Source organism: Pelobates fuscus, chromosome 9 (assembly GCF_036172605.1).
Source record: "Pelobates fuscus isolate aPelFus1 chromosome 9, aPelFus1.pri, whole genome shotgun sequence".
In the NCBI taxonomy this organism is placed as follows: Eukaryota; Metazoa; Chordata; class Amphibia; order Anura; family Pelobatidae; genus Pelobates; species Pelobates fuscus.
In genome coordinates, this window is record NC_086325.1 from 71746836 (window position 1) to 71771158 (window position 24323).

Here is a 24323-nt window from a genome sequence, read left to right on the forward strand (position 1 = left end):
GTGTACGACAACTAATCACATTCTTTATTTGCTACTCTCTTTTCGGTAATGTTTTACCCAACGTTAAGCCTGATTATTATAAAAATTGTGCAGTTTTATTCTATGCCATATTTCTGTTAACCATAAGCTGCCGGTATCTGCTATCGTGGCATTACCAGCATGTTTGTATTCTTTATGCACACAAAAATAAAGAATACAAAAAAATAAATAAACACTTTGTCCGCAAGAATGCTCAATTAGATAACTTGATAGATAGTCTATATGAATAAATTTGTCTTCATGGCTTGTGTTTTAACCATTGCTCAGACTTGGGATATAAGTTCATCACATCACCAGTAGCCAGACATACCCATGTTATGAAAACCCTGCATTTTGCAAGATTTCCCCCATATATTTAGAGAGTTGTTTTTTTTTTTAGTAGTTTCCAAAACGTATTCCATATCTGCATGCCAGATGAAAAATATCTCATACTCAAAGAAATGCTGTGCAAACTGACCCAGAATAAGCAGAGACATATTTCTCGGGGCCTCGATGCCACTGAGTGCACAGGAATGCACTGTGAAGTGTAATAAAAAACTACTAGAGAAATATACAAAGACAAATTTTACTGAATACCTTCAAACAGTCAATTTACATAAAAAATATATATTTTCTTTGGCCTACCTAGCTTCCCAGAGGCTCTGTGACTCCTCTCATCAGCAGCAGAACACACTTGGAAAGACATGCATATTCCAATAGTGTTTTTTTTTTATGGTAAAACATTTTATTTACATACATACAGGATACTTAGAGGATTTAAATTGGAGTCTCATAGAGAACGCTTGGGAATACTATGTTACATGCATGGGAACAACAAACTTTAACAATGTTAGTCTATTGTACCAATTTACAAACTTCAAATAAACAACAAATGTATAAAGTAAGTGCTCTTCATTTTTTTTACATTGCAGGTAAACAAATGTGCATCTTTTTAACTTTTTTCCAATTCTTTTGTAATGCACTGCAGAGGTCACAGCAGTGACAGCAGGGGGGGGGGGTGGCGGTGTGTGGTGGCAAGGTCCCTGCTCCCACCTTCTGCTTGCCAGGTATCCGTGCGATGCAGAGAGAGAGGGAAAGAGGTCGGGCAGGAGGATGGGTCACTTCCTGTATTCGCCTGTCCTGCGGAGTGAAGCTCTTCTCAGCCCTCTCCTAACTGCACAGCCCCTCCTCCCCCGTCTTCCTGACAGTTCCCTTTCCCCCTCCCTTCCCTGCACAGATCCCCCCTGGCCCCTGCCTCCCTAACAGCCCCTCTTCCTGCACAGATCCCTTCTCCCCCGCCTCCCCTGCACCTTCACAGATCCTCAGCCTCCCTTACAGCCCCCTTCCTGCACATATCCCCTCTCCCCCTCCCCTGCACTTTCACAAACCCCCTGCCTACCTGACAGCCCCCTTCCTGCACTTATCCCCTCTCCCCCTCCCTCCCCTGCACTTTCACAGACCCCCCAGCCTACCTGACAGCCCCCTCCCTGCACATATCCCCTCTCCCCCTTCCTCCCCTGCACAGACCCCCCTGCCTCCCTGACAACGCCCCTCCATGCACACATCCCCTCTCCTCCTCCCTCCCCTGCACTTTCACAGACCCCCTGCCTCCCTGACAACACCCCTCCCTGCACACAATCTCACTCCCCTGCACTTTCATAGATCCCACTGCCTCACTGACAGCCCCCTCCCTGCACAGATCCCCTCTCTCCTCCCTTCCCTGCACCTTCACAGATCCACCTGTCTCCCTGAGAGCCCAACTCACCTGTTCACATCCCCTCTCCCCACTCCCTCCCCTGCACCTTCACAGATCTTCCTGCCTCCCTGACCCGCTTCCTCCCAGCACAGATCCCCTCTGCCCCTGCCTCCCTGCACACATTCCCTCTCGCCCTCCCTTCCCACCACTTTCACAGATCCCCTCTCACCCTGCACAGCCCCCCTCCCTGCACATATCCCTTCTCCCCTGGCTCCTATGCATACCTCACCACCCTCCTCTGCACAGACCCCTCCCTGCACAGATACCCTCTCCCCCTGCCTCCCTGACAGTACCCCACCCTCCCCTGCACAGATCCCCTCTTTCCCCCTCCCTGCACAGATCCCCTTCTTCCTCTACACAGCTCCCACCTCCCCCTCCCTCCTCTGCACAGATCCCCTCTCCCCCTCCCTCCTCTGCACAGATCCCCTCTCCCCCTCCCTTCCCTGCACAGATCTCCTCTCTTCTCCTCCCTCCCCTGCACAGATCTCCTCTCTCCCCTGCACACAACCCCTCTTCCCTCCCCCGTTTGCACAGGTCCCCTCTCCCCCCTCACAGAACCCCTTTGAAGCGCTTTAGTAACAATAATTATTTAAAGGAACCCACCCCAATAAATCACTATTTAGTAGATGTGCCCCCCAATGAATTACATGCATGAATTTTTCATGCATGTATTCATTGGATGTATATCTAAAAAAAAGCTTGAAAAGGTTGTAAACTGTGTTGGGCTAGAGGTGTTGAGTACTTAAAAGAGGTATGTCTGGTGCAGCCACGGACGTTCGCGACTGCACTGGACATGACATGGGTCGAGATAGGGGCGGCAAACTCAGCGGCAGTCCCGGGCGGCAAAAGCTCTATCTCCGCCACTAAGTCACAGAATATCAAAGCCATTTCATGGGATATCATGAGAGAGTGTCAACAAGATAGGACATGTCTGAATTACTGCACATTTTTAAATTATAACAGTATATATGAAAGCATGGTTGATAGTGGTTGTAGAACAAAACAACATTTTGGATTTAACACATGCTAGTTAGGACAGTGTTATAGGCTGATAATGACTAGAGGTCAAAAACAGGTGCCAAAGAAAAGCAACAGAAAAAAGAACATTAACCAATATGGGCAGTCTTGCTAAAATATAGTGGCTGCAGTGCTGTGGCCTAATTGGTAAAAAGTTTTAATAACCGAGAACTGGTCAATAATCACTCAATAGGAAGGCCTAAGGCCCAAGTTTCTTTTAACCCTTGCCAGCTCTAGGCAAGATATAGCCCTGTGGCAGATTCAGGAACCTAAGATCCAGCGGCTGAAACAGGGAGATGCTTGAGGACAATAGGGCCGTCAGGAACTCCATCCGCTATTCCTGTAATAGACCCCCTTCTGTGGGAACGTGACCTTAGGAACTCCTGACAGTCCACGTCGTTTGGAGGCAGGGGCACACCATGTTCCAGTAAGGTCTCCGTTATTGGAGTACAGTGGCCACTGTGGAGAAGTAGACCCCATATAGAAGGCTTTTCTGGAAGCACAAAATGGCACTTCGGAGTCCAATTGACAGGCAGAGTGGAGGTCAGCTTGTCGTTCCCTGGAGGGTGCAAACGTCTCTGAAGCTTGGTCCAGAAATCAGCATCCAATCAGCTTGGTGGTCAAGTGCCGTCTCCAACAAATGTATATCTTATAGTAGGAAGTTGATAGTATAGTATGATGACTGGAGTCTAAGAGCATAGAACTGCATATCCATATGGTGGTCACTTACTGTAGAGATACCTCACAGCAGGTTAGTAGGAGAATAGTGGAAGAGTATAAACATGGGCAAACATGCACATGGGCCAGGAGGGATGCAAGAAAAAAAAGTGGACATGTGTCAAAGAAACGCTGCAGGGATCTGTTGATAATATTGGGCAATCACAAATGAGCGCTGGACTACACACAGGCTTTTATAGGTCTGACAGAGGTGATGTTGCAAGTAATGCTAACAATTATATCTATGTCCCTCTGTTTGTGCTGCATGCAACACAACTTTGTAGATTGAAGTATAACCAATAAAGAGATATTGTCACTTCCCGGGATTTTTTATATCAATTTAAAAAAAAAAAAACAAATATATATGAGGTGTTAAAATAAAATTAAATGTAGAAATCCACATCTTTAACCTACAACTGGGCCCCTCCATCTTAGCTCTCTGTCAATGATTGTTATAACATGACAATCAGCATAAAGAAAACATACAGAGAAGATAAATACATGTTTCTATTTATTTACTAATTAGTAATGTATGCCTTGGATGAGCACAACTAAAATGTATTGTGATGTCATTTACTAAAATTTCAATTAATTTTAAAAGAAATGTAGCATTGCAAGTTAAACAATGTAACAAGTTAATCACAGGGTATGGGTTATTTTCAAAAGTAGCATACTTCTTATTATGCTTGCTAGACATGTGCAATTCGTTTCGGTCCGAATCTGAATTCGGACGAATTTCGGGCAATTCGGACATTCGTGTACTTCCGAATGTCCGAATTGTCGAAGTGCCGAATTGCAGAGGTCCCGAAGTTCCGAAATTACCGAATTTCCGAAGTGTCAAAGTGCCAAAGTGCCGAAGTTGCCGAAGTTCCGAAGTGTCAAAGTGCCGAAGTGCCAAAGTTCCGAAGCACAGTATTGCCTAAATACTAATATACCGTATATACTCGAGTATAAGCCGAGTTTTTCAGCCCATTTTTTGGGCTGAAAAACCCCAACTCGGCTTATACTCGAGTCATAGTCTGTATTATGGCAATTTGCATTGCCATAATACAGACCGGGGGAGAGGGGGGCTGGCAGAGCTGTAACTTACCTGTTCTGCAGCTCCTGTCAGCTCTCTCCTCCTCCGCGCCGTCCGTTCAGCACCTCGGTCAGCTCCCAGTGTAAGTCTCGCGAGAGCCGCGGCTCTCGCGAGACTTACAGTGTGAGCTGATAGAAGGAGCTGCACAAACCGCGCGGAGGAGGAGAGAGCTGACAGGAGCTGCAGAACAGGTAAGTTACAGCTCTGCCAGCCCCCCTCTCCCCCCCACTGAACTGCCACTGGACCACCAGGGAAGGAGAGCCCCCCTCCCTGCCATGTATCAAGCAGGGAGGGGGGACGAAAAATAAATATAAATAAAATAAGAAATAATAATTAAAAAAAAATAATAATAATAAAAAAAAAAATTTAAAAAAAAAAGGGGGTATAAGGACCACTGTGGGAGGGGGGGGGGGGTATAAGGACCACTATGGGAGGGAGGGGGTGGGATAAGGACCACTATGGGAGGGAGGGGGGTATAAGGACCGCTATGGGAGGGAGGGGGGGGATAAGGACCACTATGGGAGGGAGGGGGGATAAGGACCGCTATGGGAGGGAGGGAGGGGATAAGGACCGCTATGGGAGGGAGGGGGGGGGGATAAGGACCACTATGGGAGGGAGGGGGGGGATAAGGACCGCTATGGGAGGGAGGGGGGGGATAAGGACCGCTATGGGAGGGAGGGGGGGATAAGGACCGCTATGGGAGGGGAGGGGGAAGTAAGGACCACTAGGGGAGGGGAGGGGGAAGTAAGGACCACTAGGGGAGGGGTGAGTCAGGACCACTGGGGGAGGGGGGTGAAGGAACACGGGGGTGGGGAGGTAAGGACCACTGAGGGAGGAGGAGGGGAGGTCAGGACATATGGGGGGGGCAAATATCCTTGCACCGGCCCTGCACACACTGCATTCATACACACACTGCATTCATACACACACTGCACTCATACACACACTGCACTCATACACACACACTGCACTCACACACACTGCATTCATACACACACACACTGCACTCATACACACACTGCACTCATACACACACGCTGCACTCATACACACACGCTGCACTCATACACACACGCTGCACTCATACACACACACGCTGCACTCATACGCACACACTGCATTCATTATACACACACTGTAAATAAATATTCAATTAATATATTTTTTTTAGGATCTAATTTTATTTAGAAATTTACCAGTAGCTGCTGCATTTCCCACCCTAGTCTTATACTCGAGTCAATAAGTTTTCCCAGTTTTTTGGGGAAAAATTAGGGGCCTCGGCTTATATTTGGGTCGGCTTATACTCGAGTATATACGGTACTTACCCAGTGAAAGAAGAAGAATGTTGCATTGTAAACAATTTTAAATAAAAAGTATACAAACATAGCCAGGATTCAGCTGTAAGCGTTTGCAACACTTACAACAATCAAGTTACATACATTCATATAAAATGTAAGTTACTTGGCCAGTCAATGTAATGAAAGGAATGAATAAGTAGATAACTCCCTAATTCCCACGGTATTAAGGAGCTATCTACTAAAAGGCTGAAAGACCTAAATTGGTCTTTCAGAGAAATTTACTAATACTAAGTAAAGATTACTTAGTATTAGTAAGTTATGCCCCTACTCGCTATATACGCGAGTAGGGGCCTGTCTATTAAACAGCCTGTGGCTGCTCACTGTAAAAAAAAATTACAAAATAACCTATTATTTTTGCCCCCCCTGGCCTCCACCCCTGAGCGGCGGGTGAGGACCCTAATGTAAAATAATGGGGGGGGGGGGTGGGATCTATTGTGCTCCCCCCTGCCCCCACACCTGTGCGGTGGGTGGGGGCCCTAATGTAAAATAATGGGGAGGACCTATTGTACTCCCACCGGGCCCCCACCCCTGAGCATTGGGTGGGGGCCCTAAATCAGAATAGGGGGGACCTAATGTCCTCCCCTTGGCCCCCACCCCTGAGTGGTGGGTGGGGCCCTAAATTATAATAAGGGGGGGACCTAATGAAATCCACGAATCAGAGTGCTCTGTGTCATTTTACACAGCGTGGGAAAGTTCTTTGGAATTTTCCCACGCTGTGTAATTTGACTCAAAACTCTCTGATTGGTGGATTAAGTAACCAATCAGAGAGTTATGAGTCAAACCAACCAATCAGTTCAAATCAACCAATCAGAGTGCTGTGACAGGTAAATGTCCTGTCAGTCTCTTCATTTACCTGTTAGAGCACTCTGATTGGATGGCTTAAACCCACCAATCAGAGTGCTCTGAGCCTAATTACAGGGCGGGGCAAGGCTTTATAAGCCTTCCCCCGCTCAGCAGAGCTCAGTCTGCGCGGAGCCCTCCATGGGTGAAGATGGATTATTATTTTTTGCGCTCGTTTTTTTTATTTTTTTTTTATTTATTATTGCGTCAGTTATTATGGTTTTTTATTTGTCCTTTTCTGGGGCTGAAAAAAGAAGATTTTAGAAGAAAGAAACATCGAATGGTACGTTTTTTTTTTTTTTTTTACAGGTACTTTGTTAAAGGTCCCCCCCCTCATTAGTTTTTAGGGTGAGGGAGTTAGGTAGGGGGATAATTTTATTGGGGGGGGGGGGTTTGGGGACCCCTAGTCACCTTGGTGGGGACATTTTGTTTAGGGCCCCCACCCGCCGCTGAAGGGTGGGGGCCAGGGGGGAGGACACTAGGTCCCCCTCCTCTTATTCCAATTTAGGGCCCCCACCCACCGCTCAGGGGTGGGGGCCAGGGGGAAGGACATTAGGTCCCCCCCTTATTAGTATTTAGGGCCCCCACCTGCCGCTCAGGGGTGGGGGCCAGGGGGAGGACATTAGGCCCCCCCTTATTAGTATTTAGGGCCACCCACCTGCCGCTGAGGGATGGGAGCCAGAGGGGAGGACACGAGGTCCCCCCTTATTCTTGTTTAGGGCCCCCACCCACCGCTCAGGGGTGGGGGCCAGGGGGAGGACATAAGGTCCCCCCTTATTCTAGTTTAGGGCCCCCACCCACCGCTCAGGGGTGGGGGCCAGTGGGGAGGACATTAGGTCCCCCCTCTTATTCTTGTTTAGGGCCCCCACCCACCGCTCAAGAGTGGGGGCCAGGGGGAGGACATTAGGTCCCCCCCCTTATTAGTATTTAGGGCCCCCACCCGCAGCTAGGGGTGGGGGCCAGGGGGAGGACATTAGGTTTCCCCTTATTAGTATTTAGGGCCCCCGCCTACCGCTCAGGGGTGGGGGCAATGGGGAGGACAATAGGTCCCCCCATCATTTTACTTTAGGGCCCCACCCGCCGCTCAGGGTTGGGGGCCGGGGGGCACTATTTTTTTTTATACAGTGAGCAGTCACAGGCTGCTCACTGTTTACTAGACATGTCCCTACTTGTGGTATAGCGAGTAGGGGCAAAATGTACTAATACTAAGTAATTTTAACTTAGTATTAGTAAATTTGGCTGAAAGACCAATTTAGGTCTTTCAGCCTTTTGGTAGATAACTCCCTAATACCGGAAGAGAAGTCCCGAGGTGCTGAAATCCCGAAATTCCGAAATGCCGAAGTTCCAAAATTCCGAAGTTGCCGAATTTCTGAAGTGTCGAAGTGCCGAAGTTCCGAAGTGCTGAAGTGCCGAAGTTGCCGAATTTCCGAAGTGTCGAAGTGCCGAAGTTCCGAAGTGCCGAAGTTCCGAAGTGCTGAAGTTCCGAAGTGCTGAAATTCCGAAGTTGCCGAAGTTCCGAAGTCTTGAAGTGCCGAATTGCCGAAGTCCAGAATTGCGAAAATCCAGAATTTCGGAATGCCGAACCGAACCAAAAATGTTCCCCATGCACATGCCTAATGCTTGCATGTTTGCTTTCCAATTCACAAAGATTCTCAAAGAAACAAAAAAATGCACTGCTCTTTCAGCTACCACTCCATTAGTTAAACTTATTGTGTTTTGTGTACAGTAGCTGCTGATGGAGAAACAAGTAGGGATGTCATATCCACCATGTGTTCCAGGACATTTAGTAGGTATTACCCAATTAAATCATGCATTGAATTACTTATTTTTCTTGGGGGTATATCTACAAACAGCTTGTAAAACCTGCAGTTCTCATGGCTGCTGCCTTTGAAAGCCCTCCTCTTCTAACCCCGCCCAGACTTTCTGTGGCTATCCAATCACAGACTACCCAATGCAGTTAACTGAGAAGCCTTTGCAAGGCAGGTACTCTGGGCAATTGCTGTCTCTCGAGTTTAACTCCACTGAGCTAACCAAACCAGGAAGTAACAGGACTGGTTGTTTGATTGACAGCTAGAGGGGTGTCACAAGGTTAATGTATAAATGTGCCAATTTCTATTGAAATCTGCACTTTTAGTAAAATGAAAATATAGGACAAACTTGCTGCCCTGTGGTATGTAAATGTAAAATGCTGCAGGCAGTAGATTGGGAGATAAAACAATTGTGAATTTTGCGGCATATACATTCTACATACTAGAGGGCAGCATTTCCATGTGCTGCCGTCAACATGATAAAATGATGGGTGTCCAGATAAACATGGTAGATATGGCAATCCTATATAATAAAGCAAGCATTTCATGTTTCTACTTCCATATCCATTGGATGTCCTGGATTTAGGTAGACTGCATAGTCTGTATTCTGCATAAAATAGTTGCATGCTTGAAAATTGCACAGTCTGTTGCTCTACATAATTCATTTTCTGCACTTTCAGAGTGTAGTGGTGTCGTGGAGAGAGGCACTGAGGCTAGTGGTGTTGTGCAGAGAGGCACTGAGGCTAGTGGTGTTGTGCAGAGAGGCACTGAGGCTAGTGGTGTTGTGCAGAGAGGCACTGAGGCTAGTGGTGTTGTGCAGAGAGGCACTGAGGCTAGTGGTGTTGTGCAGAGAGGCACTGAGGCTAGTGGTGTTGTGCAGAGAGGCACTGAGGCTAGTGGTGTTGTGCAGAGAGGCACTGAGGCTAGTGGTGTTGTGCAGAGAGGCACTGAGGCTAGTGGTGTTGTGCAGAGAGGCACTGAGGCTAGTGGTGTTGTGCAGAGAGGCACTGAGGCTAGTGGTGTTGTGCAGAGAGGCACTGAGGCTAGTGGTGTTGTGCAGAGAGGCACTGAGGCTAGTGGTGTTGTGCAGAGAGGCACTGAGGCTAGTGGTGTTGTGCAGAGAGGCACTGAGGCTAGTGGTGTTGTGCAGAGAGGCACTGAGGCTAGTGGTGTTGTGCAGAGAGGCACTGAGGCTAGTGGTGTTGTGCAGAGAGGCACTGAGGCTAGTGGTGTTGTGCAGAGAGGCACTGAGGCTAGTGGTGTTGTGAAGAGAGGCACTGAGGCTAGTGGTGTTGTGAAGAGAGGCATTGAGGCTAGTGGTGTTGTGAAGAGAGGCATTGAGGCTAGTGGTGTTGTGAAGAGAGGCATTGAGGCTAGTGGTGTTGTGCAGAGAGGCACTGAGGCTAGTGGTGTTGTGCAGAGAGGCTTGAAGACTATGGTGAGGCCTAATAGAAAGCAGTTATTGGTGGGGGATTCCATCATAAGAGGTGTGGAGATGGACAATGGTGGTCTTGTGAGGTGTCTTCCCGGAGCTACTGCTCACAGAGACAGGAGACGTATCTGTAATATTGTTAAGCAAGCAAAGCAGGAAGGGGAATTTGATGTACTTGTCCATTTAGGGACAGATGACTTGGCTTGCAATGAGGTTTCAGAGGTTAAGGAAGTTTTTAGTGTTTTTGCCAATGATATACGGCAGGTTGCTTCCACATTGTCATTCTCTGAAGTTCTGCCTGTGCATAACACTCAGAATGACAGGCGGATGCGTATTAGGGACTTTAACTTGTGGCTTGGTGAATGGTGTCGGGAGCAAGTATTTGGCTTTATTGCTCATGGTAGCTCTGTTTGGAATGGAAATAAACTGTACAAAAAAGATGGTTTGCATCTTTCTCAAAAGGGAACAAATGTTCTCAGTGAGCAGTTCAGAGGTTTTGCTAGGATGTATTTAAACTAGGAGGGGGGGGGGGCAAAAGGGTGATAAAACATCAATCCAATTGTCCCCCAAAACAAGGACAGAAGGTGCCTGTAGCAAGTGTGTTAAAAATGATAAGCTTAGAGTAATGTCTACAAATGCTCGCAGTTTAGGTAATAAGATCCATGAACTTGTGGCAATAATGGCAACTGATAGTGTAGATTTAGTCGCTGTTACTGAGACATGGTATAATGAGAAAAATGACTGGGACATAGCAATACCAGGGTACTCTTTATATAGAAAAGACAGGGAAGGCAAGAAAGGGGGAGGGGTGGCCCTGTATGTAAAGAATAGCATAAAATCTAGCCTAATAAAGGTTAGTGAGGCGAACATAGAGTCAGTTTGGGTTACGTTAGAATTTGGTAATCACACAGTAACTCGTGTAGGTGTGATTTATAGGCCCCCAGGACAAATTGAAGAGTTAGATAATCTACTAGTTGAAGAAATAGCTAAAATGACAATGAAGGGGGAAGTTATCATCATGGGTGACTTTAATCTTCCTGATGTAAATTGGAAAACAAAAATAGCTACTTGTGCCAGGAGCACACATATTCTAAACTCCCTACTGGGATTGTCTCTAAAACAAGTCGTTCAGGAGCCAACTCGTAAAGAGGCCATACTAGATTTAGTGTTAACAAATGGAGATTTGGTATCAGATATTACTGTAGGTGAAAGTTTAGGATCCAGTGATCATCAGTCAGTGTGGTTTAATATAAGAACAGTGACTGAGTCACACCACACAAAAACAAAAGTTTTAGACTTTAGAAAAACAGACTTTTCCAAAATTAGAACATGTGTAAAGGAGTCATTATCAGACTGGAGCAATTTAAATGGAGTCCAAAATAAATGGGATTATTTAAAAGTTGCACTACTGAAGGCAACAGAAAATTGCATTAGGCTTGTCAGTAAAAGCAAAAAATTCAAGAAACCACTGTGGTACTCCACAGATGTAGCCAAAATAGTAAAAAACAAAAAAGTTAGCATTTAGTAATTATAAAAAAACCCAGAGTGAGGAAGACAGAATGATCTATAAGATTAGGCAGAAAGAGGCTAAGCAAGTTATAAGAGCTTCCAAATCACACACAGAAGAGAAAATAGCACAGTCAGTAAAAAAGGGGGACAAAACCTTTTTTAGATACATAAATGAGAAAAGAAAAGTAAAACAAGGATTAGTTAGATTAAAAACAAAAGAAGGAAGGTATGTAGATGAGGATAAAGGTCTAGCTGACTGCCTCAATGAATATTTTTGTTCGGTATTTACAGATGAAAATGAAGGAAAGGGACCTCAGTTAAGAAAAAGGATAAATGAGTTATTTATTACACGTGAGTTTACAGAGGAAGAGGTTCTATTTCAACTGTCAAAAGTAAAGACAAATAAGTCAATGGGACCTGATGGAATACACCCAAAGCTATTAAAAGAGCTTAGTGGTGTACTAGCAAAACCATTAACAGATTTATTTAACCAATCATTGATAACAGGAGTAGTCCCAGAAGATTGGAAGTTAGCGAATGTTGTGCCCATTCACAAGAAAGGTAATAGGGAGGAGTCGGGCAACTATAGGCCAGTAAGCCTAACTTCAGTAGTGGGGAAAGTGATGGAAACCATGTTAAAGGATAGGATTGTTGAACATCTAAAAACACATGGATTTCAAGATCAGAGACAACATGGGTTTACTTCAGGGAGATCATGCCAAACTAATCTTATTGATTTTTTTGATTGGGTAACTAAAATTATAGATCAGGGTGGTGCAGTAGACATTGCTTACCTCGATTTCAGTAAGGCTTTTGACACTGTTGCACATAGAAGGCTTATCAACAAACTACAATCTTTGAGTTTGGATTCCAATATTGTTGAATGGGTAAGGCAGTGGCTGAGTGACAGGCAACAGAGGGTTGTAGTCAATGGAGTATATTCGAAGCTTGGGCTTGTCACCAGTGGGGTACCTCAGGGATCTGTACTTGGACCCATTCTCTTTAATATTTTTATTAGTGATATTGCAGAAGGTCTTGATGGTAAGGTGTGTCTTTTTGCGGATGATACTAAGATATGTAACAGGGTTGATGTTCCAGGAGGGATAAGCCAAATGGAAAATGATTTAGGTAAACTAGAAAAATGGTCAGAGTTGTGGCAACTGACATTTAATGTGGATAAGTGCAAGATAATGCATCTTGGATGTAAAAACCCAAGGGCAGAGTACAGAATATTTGATAGAGTCCTAACCTCAACATCTGAGGAAAGGGATTTAGGGGTGATTATTTCTGATGACTTAAAGGTAGGCAGACAATGTAATAGAGCAGCAGGAAATGCTAGCAGAATGCTTGGTTGTATAGGGAGAGGTATTAGCAGTAGAAAGAGGGAAGTGCTCATGCCATTGTACAGAACACTGGTGAGACCTCACTTGGAGTACTGTACACAGTACTGGAGACCCTATCTTCAGAAGGATATTGATACCTTAGAGAGAGTTCAAAGAAGGGCTACTAAACTGGTTCATGGATTGCAGGATAAAACTTACCAGGAAAGGTTAAAGGATCTTAACATGTATAGCATGGAGGAAAGACGAGACAGGGGGGATATGATAGAAACATTTAAATACATAAAGGGAATCAACACAGTAAAGGAGGAGACTATATTTAAAAGAAGAAAAACTACCACAACAAGAGGACATAGTCTTAAATTAGAGGGACAAAGGTTTAAAAATAATATCAGGAAGTATTACTTTACTGAGAGGGTAGTGGATGCATGGAATAGCCTTCCAGCTGAAGTGGTAGAGGTTAACACAGTAAAGGAGTTTAAGCATGCGTGGGATAGGCATAAGGCTATCCTAACTATAAGATAAGGCCAGGGACTAATGAAAGTATTTAGAAAACTGGGCAGACTAGATGGGCCGAATGGTTCTTATCTGCCGTCACATTCTATGTTTCTATGTTTCTATGTTATTTTTCCTATTCTTATATAAAAGCATGCCTCTAAATTGGGACGTGTTTTGGTGGGTTTAACTATTCTCCAAATAGGTTATTCTTCAATACAGCAGTTTTTCCAAATACGTTATTTTGGTCTAAATTATGCAATTCAGTTTTCATTTATCTCAACCTGGGTGTAGTAAGTCAACTTGTTTGTACTTAGTGGAATAAACCCCTGTGAATGACGGAACTGTAGACAAAACAACATTTGATGCACTTACAATTTAGATGGACATTCTAATCTCAATCGGGCACTTGCATTTTTCCAAGTTATTATCTTTTCACATAATAAACTACACTACTTCCTAATTCATCCAGTCGTCAGACATTGAGTGGTTAGCAGTTTTAACATTAGTGTAAACACTTGATACGGAATTTAGACTATTTTTAACATGTTTTTATTTATGCAAGACGTACAGACAGGGCCGGCCTTAGGGGTGTGCGAGCTGTGCGGCCGCACAGGGCGCCATGGAGCAGGGGGCGCCCTGACAGCCGACACAGCCCGCACATGGCCGGTGTCAGGGTTTATTTAAAAAAAAAAAAAATCGCGGCAGAGGGGGCGGGGCTTACGAAGCTGAGGGGGCGGGGCTTATTGCGAGGCAGAGGCGGGGCTAATACCTCCCGAAGCCCCTGCTGCACAGGAAGAGGGAAGGAGTCCCTGCTTCCCCATTAGCCAGCTGCATCCACTGGATAGAGGTAAGTGTGACTGTTTGCCTGTTATCCCTCTTTTCCAGCCATCTATGTGTCCCACTATTCCCCCCCCCAGCCCTTCATATGCTCCTATACCCCCCCTCCAGCCCTTCATGTGTCCCTATAGCCCCCCCAGCCCTCCATGTGTCCCTGTACCCCCTCCCAGCCCTTCATATGTCCTTATAGCCCCATGTGTCCCTATAGCCCCCTCCCCAGCCCCCATGTGTCCCATTATAGCCCCCATGTGTCCCTATAGCCCCCCACATGTCCCATGTGGCTGTGTGACTGTGTGTGTGACTGTCTGCCTGACTGCCTGTGTGTGTGTGTGACTGCCTGTGTGTGTGATTGTCTGTGTGTGTGTGTCTGCCTGTCTAACTGTCTGTCTGTGTGTGACTGCCTGCGTGTGTGACTGCCTGCCTGCGTGTGTGACTGCCTGCCTGCGTGTGTGACTGCCTGCCTGCGTGTGTGACTGCCTGCCTGTGTGTGTGACTGCCTGTGTGTGTGTGTGACTGCCTGTGTGTGTGTGTGTGTGACTGCCTGTGTGTGTGTGTGTGTGACTGCCTGCCTGTGTGTGTCTGTCTGTTTGTAACTGTCTGTCTGTCTGTAACTGTCTTTCTGTCTGTAACTGTCTGTCTGTCTGTAACTGTCTGTGTGTGACTGCCTGCCTGCCTATGTGTGTGTGAGACTGCCTGTGTGTGTGTATAACTGTCTGTCTGTGTGTGTGACTGTATGACTCTAATTGTGTGTGTCGCTGTAGCTGTGCCATTGTGTGTGCCTGTGCCTGTATGTGTGACTGCCTTTAACTGAGTGTGTGTGTGTGTGTACATGCCTGTAACCAAGTTTAAATTTCCCCCACCCCTTCCTGTCAAGGCCGCACTTTGACTGACAGACGCTCACTCACTGACAGACGCACACTCACTGACAGACACACACTCTCATATACACTGACAAACAATGACATACACACACACACACTATTACTTGGACACACACTGACAGATGCACACTCTCACTGACAGACGCATGCACTCACTGAAAGACGCACGCCCCCACTGACCGACACATACACACTCACTCACTGACACATACACACTCACTGACTGACACACACATTCACTCACAGACACACACACACATAAACACTTACACACACACACACATTCACTTACAGACACACACACACACACTTACAGACACACACACACACATTCACTTAGACATACACACTCACAGACACACACACACACACACACAGACATTTCCACTAACACTCACAAACTAATATTTTTTTAATTTTATTTTAAATCCACCCAGCCTCCATAGGAAAGCTGGAGTGGATTTCTTGCCTGCAGTCCAGTGTGGCTGCTGGGCGGGCGGGCGGGCAGGCAGGGGGCGCACAGACTGAGTAGGCGGCTCTTAGTGATGCCGGGAGCCGGACTGACGTCATATTCCGGCTCCCGGCTTCATTAAGCGGCGCAGAGGGAGCTGAGCAGGAAGAGCTCAGGTGAGTATGCTCCTTCGCTGCCCGCTGCCAGCCTGGGGGGGGGGGGGCTCAAACATGGCCAGCCGGCCAGCTCTTGAGCCCCCCAGGACGTGAGGCAAGCAAGGGATCTGCCTGGGGGTTTGGGGGCGGCTTTTATTGCCACCCCCTGCAAAGTGCCACCTAAGGCAGATGCCTTGTTTGCCTCACGATATACACGTCCCTGGTGTCTGTGTGTGTTACTGTATTCAGGCAACTTGGTGGGTGGTGGGGGGGCGCCATGAAGACTTTTCGCACAGGGCGCCTATTTGCCTAAGGCCGGCCCTGCGTACAGATAACAACACATATTGCAAAATGGACTGAAAGCTGTAGCAATGCATTCCTTTTGTACACGTACAGATCGCGGTGTTATCTTGGGTATCTCACAATGATCGTTTTTGAGATTTTTTGCATTACAACAAGATTAGCAGTTGCTAAGGCAGACACACATTTCTTAGTTGCTAGATATAGTGACGCATTGCTTTATATTGATTGCTTGGTCCTGTGTTGATTAGCTAAAATTCTTAGACTATTCTTAGATTGTGAAGTAGCATGTACAAATCTGTATATTATTTGTGTAGCCTCTCAGCCAACGTGTTAACCTGAATACAGATATTAACATGCTTGCGGTCCTAAGTGATTGAGCAATGAGAAAAAGACGCAAGCATGGGTAGAATGGAGATCAGTAAACATATCATTCTCTATACCGCCTGGCACGAAGTGAAATAAATGTATCACATTCTTTTGAGGGGAATGGCAAAATTGTGTTTGCAGTTCCATTATTCAATGAGGAGAGAATTCTAGATGAATTTCAAATTTAAAATCATAATAGACGAACTGGAAAAAAAGTCTAAGTCTAAGCTTCCAATTCAGCTACTCTGGCCTTCAATTTTAAATTCACTTTGAATGCTCACTTTAGTGAATAACCCTGTAACTCAATGGCTGCTGAACCTATGAAAAACACACTCAGAGGTTTATTCACTAAATTGCAAAATGTACGGACATTTTTACAACTTACCGCAGAACTGTTTAGCATCTGTCTCCACACCTCTCCTGGTTCAAGGAGTTTCCATTAGCTCAACTGAGCTAAGCCCAGCCATTGAGACAAGTCTGAGTTTCACCATCAGTTACCCTGGAGAAAAAGATGAGCCATTCCTATAAGGCATAAATATAAACCGTCTGACTATACAGAAAAGCTGATGAATTGTGAATTTTACCATGTTTACACTATCACTCCAAAATTTGAGATGTAAAAAATGTTGATGGAAGTGAGGGCAGATGGGGCTAGAGTAGGCGCATGCAGGTAACATGAAATACACGACTTGGTTATGCTTGCAGCAGTAACAGGGCATTGCATCCCTGCATGCATACATGCCAGTACTAAGGCAGCCAAGAAAATGGTGAAACCATGTTGCCCAGCCCATGGTGATGTGCTTATTGGTTGTTTTTCCGGTAGACATAGTTTGGGGGTAAAGGTGTAAATAAGATGCATGACACTCAGGGGCACAAATGCATGGTTACAACCCCAACTCTAAAAAATAAATAAAAATAAATCAGTGTCTCTACACATTCTCAACCCCCTTTTTCTGGGGAAATTATTATACAAACACACATTCATATAGACGCACACACACACAGATCCCATGCCAACATATATTGTTCTGGCATTTAGCATTATTAGCTCTTTATAATCTTGCGGTCTCTAAATTTGAATGGAATATTTCATGCTGGCATTAGATCTTTAAGGAATAGATTTTTTTGGCAACAATCACTGTAATTGGTCCATGCCATGAAAGATATCATAATCAAACTAAGCCTGCATTTATTAAATGTATTAGCACAGTACAAATAGAAGATCCTGGGTACTTTTTCAGCAACATTTAGTAATAGCACATGTATGGTGGGTTAAGATTGTTATTGCTCGATTCTGCTTAATGTTGAAATCCAGGCTTATATAATAATTTTCTATATCTCGTGCAATACTTTATTTCCCTGAAGATCCGAGTACATATCCATCTATAAGTACAGCTTGTACAAGAAACTGAGATCCAAAGCAAAGCCCACACAAAGTTAGTTTGTGCTGGCCTTAAACAAGCTCCTGCGCATTTGCTCAGTACAATATATTCCCACATATTTACCACGATTTATATAGCATACCGAAATGCACAGACTCCCACGATAACCTGAGCAAAAATAATTCTTTATCTTTACTGTAGAGTGATTACTGACATTCCCAGACATTAATCTCAGTTTGATTCTCAATTTTCCTAAATCTATTTATTTAAACACGAGAATAAAATGTTCTGATTCTAAGTAATACAGCAGTAACAAACAAAATGTTTTACCCCGCATTTACATGCCTGTAATACAGCACAGAGCAGGCCTGCAATGTATACAGTAATGTAAAGTGTGTATGATTGTATCACCGGGCTCCACAGCAATTACATTCTCACTCATGGGCTATGTATGTGAATGTATCACTAAGCAACGCAGCAATAAAACTCACAGTAATGCATACTCCCTCTAGCATGTAATACTCCCTCTAGCATGTAATACTCCCTCTAGCATGTATGCTCATTGAGCAGGGCCCTCAACCCATCTGTTCCTGTGTGTCCAACTTGTCTGGTTACAACTACATGTCTGTTCGTCCACCCATTGTAAAGCGCTGCAGAATTTGACGGCGCTCTATAAATATCATAATAATAATAATAATACCTACCTAGAATCCTGGGTTCTGTTGTACAGTCTCAAATTTGGGGTCCCATTATTCCATGTTTGTAGCATACTAGTAACATACTTCTGGGTATACCAGGTCACAAGGCATCATTAGATATGCTTCTATTATGAAAACTGCATTGAAGGGACACTATAGTCACCTGAACAACTTTAGCTTAATGAAGCAGTTTTGGTGTATAAAACATGCCCCTGTAGCCTTGCTGCTTAATCCTCTGCCATTTAGGAGTTAAATCCCTTTGTTTATGAACCCTAGTCACACCTCCTGCATGTGACTTGCAAAGCCTTCCATAAACACTTCCTGTAAAGAGAGCCCTATTTAGGCTTTCCTTATTGCAAGTTCTGTTTAATTAAGAATTATCCCATGCTATGTTAATAGCTTGCTAGACCCTGCAAGAGGCTCATGTATGTGATTAAAGTTCAATTTAGAGATTGAGATACAATTATTTAAGGTAAATTACATCTGTTTGAAAGTGAAACTAGTTTTTTTTTTCAAGCAGGCTCTGTCAATCGTAGCCAGGGAAGGTGTGGCTAGGGCTGCATAAACAGAAACAAAGTGATTTAACTCCTAAATGACAGTGAATTGAGCAGTGAAATTGCAGGGGAATGATCTATACACTAAAACTGCTTTATTTAGCTAAAGTAATTTAGGTGACTATAGTGTTCATTTGAGGACATTCAGCCCACTGGGCAGAGTGCTTTAACAACATTGTCTGCCCTCAATGGGGCTGGCCATCGCTAAGGTCAATCGGGATGGCATGCAATCTCGCCGGGGTGATATGCTTCATTGTTAGATGGACATGCTAACAGTTCGGGTGGCCTTTCTGCATCACCAGTGACACAACCACATCATTGGCATGTTAGGAAGTACAACAGCATGTACTGTGCTATATGCCTGTATAGCACTTGTGCTGTCGACAGGGTGACCAGATCCACCATGTTTACAAGGTCACATATTTATTTTTATTTATTTATTATTGCCATTTATATAAGTTTCTCATATTTATGAAAATGTACCAAAAGGTTTGCCCTGCAGTGTGTATAATGCACATTCTGCATTATTGCCTCCTGCCCAATTTCTTAATCTAATACACCTTCTTCTGAATTCTACATACTATAGGGCTACCCTTTCATGTTCTGCCCATCAATATGTATAAGTAATATTTGTCCCAGAAAACACGGTGGATCTGGTCATCCTAGCTGTAGATGGCACCGTCTATTTCAGCTTACTGCTTGTGTATGCATGTGAACATGTTAGTCCACTCACAGGAAGGAAGTTCTGTTGAGCTCTCTAGCACCTTCCTTCTTTAATTCCGTGTGCTGGCTGGTGTTTTAAAGTAACAGTTGTGCTCTAAATTCTTGCTGTAAAACACACAAAAGTAAAACCAAATGTTGCAGTCTCACAAGATTCCAGCGCCCATTCCTGATACATAACCAATATGGCACTCCACCAAAACCCTTTTCCCATGTGTGACGAAGTGCCCTTCGCCACTTGGTCCTGGAGAGGCCTGCTTGCCAGCCTCCTCCCCTATGACTATGACTCTTTGATGTATTTGGCTTTAAAGACCCTATTCTACCTTCAGACAGACTATTTATGTAGGTTGCTTTATTTCTCTTATGTTTTAGTCACCCAGTACCCATTATAGGTGCAGGGTGTGTGTAATGTAATTGTTTATAGTGTGTGTGTGTACTGTGAAATGTATTGCCTGCTCTCCTGTACTGCTGAGGATTGCTGCCAACTAGGTGGATTTGGCTATGGAGCTTGTGTAGTGCCCTCTGTTGGTAGCAACAGTAATATGCACTACCTGAATAGCAAGACTGGTAATTTGCATATTCGGGTAGATTTGCATATCACTAATTCTGCATGCAGGAGAGACATTTTGTTTTAATTATGGTCTTCCCCACCCATTTATGAATATGTAATTATGTTATAATAAGTCACTGTATGTTGCCTGCTATGATTTGACTGTTTGTAATGTTATTGAGTTTTCACAGCAATGTTAATGTAATGACCATATGGGCTAGTCCCAAGCAAAATAAAGTTTTAGACAGTTCTTCTTGATCCCTCAAAATTTAGCCTTGTCTCGTTATAGGAGGGAGCTGTTATAATCACACTGGGGATTGCTTTGCTCTGCATACTCCCGTGAGCTTGAATCACTTAGCTCTTTTAAGAGCTTGTTCCTGATGCGCTCTCCTTGGAGGAGAGGTCTTTCCCACACAGTCCTGGATGCTGGAGGTTCATACAGGGTGGAAGGAAGAGGTCTTTCCCACATGGTCCTGGAGGACAGAAGCTGATCCAGGGTGGAAGGAAGACGGCGAGACTCCAGTCAAGCTACGGCGGTTGGGGAGTCTGCGCTGGTTGTGGTGTCCGGTGCGTTGCTTGTGGTCCTCGGCGCAAGCTAGGAAGCATCCATTAACGGAAGATTCCGTTACAGTGGTGGCAGTGGTGGGATGGCTTTCTAGCTTGAGGAGCAGCATCCTGGAGACACCAGAATTATTACGGAGCGATATGGAGCCAGCAAGTCCCTGGTCAGCGCTCGAAGTGGAGGATGAGTTCGACTGGAGGTTACAGAGCCTCTTGGCCCCATTGGGTGAGCCAGTATCAAAGGCAACCAGGTTGGACTGCAGAGAGGGCGCCAGGAAAGAGATGTGGGACGAAGCTCTGGAGGGTTTCCAGCGTTGGCGAGGTGAGCGTCTCCCCAGCGAGGAGCAGCGACTACAGGCCCGAGTGGCCCTATGGATGCCTATGATGGGAGAACAGCCCAGGTGGGAGTTGGTAATGCAGCTTAATTCTCTGGCACGGAGGGAACTGGGGCTCAACGACGCATACCAGGCGCTACATTGGTATGCAGTTCAGCGTGTTCCCTGGATGACTAAGTGCGACAGACCAGAGGGCGAGGATTACAATGGCCCTGGCCTATAATGGGACGCCTTTGCCGGACCAAGGTTCGGGGATGCTGCAGAGTCACGGCTATGGGACAAATATGAATCCAGAGCAATCATACTAGATCTCCCTATGGATGAAGACTTAGAGCCAGACCTGTTTGAATTGGCCATCCAGGAATGGGAACTGGAGCAGGATTATCAGTACCTACTCAGCTCCAGTCAGTCCCAGTATACCTTGGAGGTACCGCCAGGGCAGTGGGAGTCCCAGGGAGCCGAAGGTGTCGTCCTTCCTCCCCAGCGGCAGTGCAAGTTACAGGGAGCCAAAGGTGTTGTCCTTCCTCCCCAGTGGCAGTGTGAGTTACAGGGAGTGGAAGGTGGACGGAAGACGGCGAGACTCCAGTCAAGCTACGGCGGTTGCGGAGTCTGCGGTGGTTGTGGTGTCCGGTGCGGTGCTTGTGGTCCTCGGCGCAAGCTAGGAAGCGTGCATTAATGGAAGGTTCCGTTACAGTGGTGGCAGCAGTGGCATGGCTTTCTAGCATGAGGAGCAGCATCCTGGAGACACCGGAATTATTATGGAGCGATATGGAGCCAGCTTTGAGTTTGACTGGAGGTTACAGAGCCTCTGTATGGTCTTCCCCACCCATTTATAAATGTGTAATTATTTTATAATAAGTCACTGTATATTGCCTGCTATGATTTGACTGTTTGTAATTTTATTGAGTTTTCATAGCAATGTTAATGTAATGACCATATGGGCTAGTCCCAAGTAAAATAAAGTTTTAGACAGTTCTTCTTGATCCCTCAAAACGTAGCCTTGTCTCGTTATTGGAGGGAGCTGTTATAATCACACTGGGGATTTCTATGCTCTGCATACTCCCCTGAGCTTGAATCACTTAGCTCTTTTAAGAGCTTGTTCCTGATGTGCTCTCCTTGGAGGAGAGGTCTTCCCCACACAGTCCTGGATGCTGGATGTTCATACAAGGTGGAAGGAAGAGGTCTTTCCCACACGGTCCTGGAGGACAGAAGCTGATCCAGGAAGGAAGACGGCGAGACTCCAGTCAAGCTACGGCGGTTGCGGAGTCTACGTCGGTTGTGGTGTCCGGTGCGGTGATTGTGGTCCTCTGCGCAAGCTAGGAAGTGGTTGGGTGATCGATCGAATTCCCAAAGTCTGAGCTGAAATGTATCCGAATCATGAACCAAAAAAAAAATAAGATATGACTGAAGGAAAAAAAGATGAATGATGGCTAGGTTCTAGTAAATAAATGTTGATTTTATTCACAGATCAAGTAAAGTGACCAATAGAGGGTAGGAAAATGGGATACAATAAAATAATTTTAAAAAATTCCATATTTATAAATGTATATATTATATATTTTAATAAGTATATCATATTTTTTTTTCCGCTCCTCCTGTTTCTTCCTCTTACTTGATCTGTAAACCAAATGGCAAGAAAATGCACGTATCAGTGTATAATGTATAATACTATTATGTTTATATTTTGCAGTTCACTGATTACCTCATTTTCACACCATTTCGGTTTGTGTTATGAGTCTTACAAATCATATTTTTTTTGTAGCGAAATTCTGCCAAGCCGAACTGACATTCGCCGACATTTGAGCGTCACGAATAATGTTCTATTTTCAGGAAAAATGGTTCGGCCGAACTGTAGGTAATATGTTGAATGTATTTATGAGAGCTATATGTTTATGATCGCCTAGCTGCTGCACAACAACCAAACTAGGAAGTTTGGGCACCCGATCAGCCCTGTCTTGGTGTGTCCATATACTGAGTGTTCTAGAGTTTAAAAGGATTCTATAGTGCCAGGAAAACAAAAAGCCTCCCTCGCACCCCCTCCCGCAGTGCTAAAGTGGTTAAAACCCCTTCAGTCACTTACCTGAATCCAGCGCAGATGTCTCTCGGCGCTGGATCAGGCTTCAACCACCTTACATACTACTGATGTCGACGGAGGAGACCTAATGCGTTTGTGCAGCAATGGCCGCACTCGCATTGAGATTTCCCCATAGAAAAGCATTAATCAGCACCTGGAAATCCTTCTAGTGGCTGTCTGGTAGAGGTCTGCAAGGTAATTATTGCAGTTTCTCAGAAACGGCAATAATTACCACTGTACGGTTAAGGGTGATGGGACATTGCACCCAGACCACTTCAATGAGCTGAAGTGGTCTGGGTACCTACAGTGTCCCTTTAAAGCAGATACCAGAATTAATTGACTCTCCCCTACTCTCCTGTTAGCTCCAAAATTTACATACAGCCTGTCATTACAATAGCAACAGCGTGAACTCATCAATTTAGTAGTCTACAACAGTTAGCAAATATTCATAATAGCTCACTACAAATATGATTTGAATGAAAATTATACATTAATTACAGCATTATGTAACTGTTAAAACCACTATATACATTCAATAAACAATGTACTGTACACATTTGTTAACACAATGCCTTATAACCAGGAAAAAAAGACACAAAGGGAAAGAAAACCCTTACAACGTAAGAGAACCAAGAATGTATTATTAGCTCAAAGGGGAACAGCCCGGCAAGGAATGCAACATTTGTCAATGCGTCTGACTTTTTCACTGTGAGACGCCACAGTTCATTGTGGCTGGCGTAATATTGTTTAGATGTTCGTAAAAACCTTAGTTCAGAGCTAAGAAAACTCAGGGTGTCACTTTAAAGATTTTGGGGTTCATAGTCCTGCTAATGTATGAAAGAACGTATAGAGCAGGGGTACCCAAAAGGTAGACCCCAGATGTGTTAAAAGTACAACTTTCATTTATGCTTTGTCATTCTAAAAGCATTCTATAGGCATGCAAAGCACCATGGGAGTTGAAGTTCTGCAACATCAGGGGATCTACCTATTGGGCACCACTGGTGTAGAGGAAGTCCTGAAAATCTAAAAGGACTTATGTGAACTTACACTTTAATGACTAATGGCAGAGGTTGGCATAACGCACA